This window comes from Echinops telfairi, unplaced genomic scaffold (assembly GCF_000313985.2).
Source record: "Echinops telfairi isolate 266 unplaced genomic scaffold, ASM31398v2 ScPeMD7_12;HRSCAF=54, whole genome shotgun sequence".
Lineage (NCBI taxonomy): Eukaryota > Metazoa > Chordata > Mammalia > Afrosoricida > Tenrecidae > Echinops > Echinops telfairi.
In genome coordinates this window covers 7877569-7878910 of record NW_022103909.1, presented here as the reverse complement: position 1 = coordinate 7878910, position 1342 = coordinate 7877569, and positions in this window count along the sequence as shown.

Below are 1342 nucleotides of genomic sequence, written 5' to 3'. Positions count from 1 at the left end.
GACATTTAGTAAATTAAGGCCTTACAATAGCCTGTTACAATCAACGTGAGCTGGGCAACCGGCTCTCTAGCATCGAGGCCCTATCTACTAAAGGAAAATGTGCTGCCCACTATGGCTACCGTAGAGTATTCTTTAATCTATTAATTTAGCAGAGACGTCTATAGCACTTGACTGTGTTGTTTAAATTCTACCTAACACCTGTGATACATGTATTTTTGGCTACCCGTTGACTATTCTGAACAAGAGTAAGAGCAGTATATTTTACGGCTAAGCCTGCAGAATTGGTGTGATTCACCAATGCTCTGATAAATTACAGTAGGGTCTATTATATTCAGTCAGCAACAAATAAACTCAGATAAACATTGAGAAAGTTTAGAAATGTACCACACGGATATCAACAACATACCTCCTCTAAGTAAATATGATTTAAATAGTAACATAAAATATTCCTTGAACTGACACAATAAAATCCAGAGATCCAAAAAAATAGCAGGACACATCCCAGAGTGAATGATAATTTCCTAAGTGAACTTTGCGAGCGGAGAATGAATCACTCCACTCTCAGGACACACGGGGGAGGGAAACAGTCGCTCACGGATCTGCACACTCAATCCCATGCTGTCCACACGGAGGGCCCTCCCTCCCACCACGTGGCCATTTCATGACGGGACCAGCTTCTGTTTTGCCAGGTGTCTCTTGTTCTCACAAAGATGGAAAACATTTCGGAAAAGGATAGAGGGGTGCTGTCCTTGGCTCTTTTTAACTGACCTTACCGATTCTACCAACCTTCAGCTCTAAATACTCAAGCTTGGAACTCACATAGAAGTAAGTCTAACATTTCATTAAAAGTTATGATGAGCCTTTCAAACAAGGCAGGAAAACCCCCAAACCAAACCCTTTCCTTCTTCCCCCTGAGGATGACAGAGGTGCTTCAATGCCACCATTGTCTACGGGACATTAATCTGTAAAGAGAAGCCGCAGTCCCTTACTGTCATGAAGCATGGAGACCTGAGCCTAGGAGTCGCCTCTGGGGATTTGAGAGGAAGAGCAAGAACCCAGAGCTAAGGAGCTGGAAACGCCACCAAGAATCTGTGGTTAGAGCTTGCTTCTTCCCTCAAGATAAGAAGTCATGTACACTGCGAACTTGAAAAATTAACCCAGAATAGAGATAGAACACAAGTTGTGCTTCAATGGACCAGTTCGTGGAACACACACACACACACATTTTTTTAATGTGTGATTTTGACAAACACAGGTGATGGCCCAACTTCGGGGAATGAAGTCCTGGGTTTCTATGCCACCCCCTATTCTCTTTCCAGTGATCTTGTCCCAGCGTCTCCTC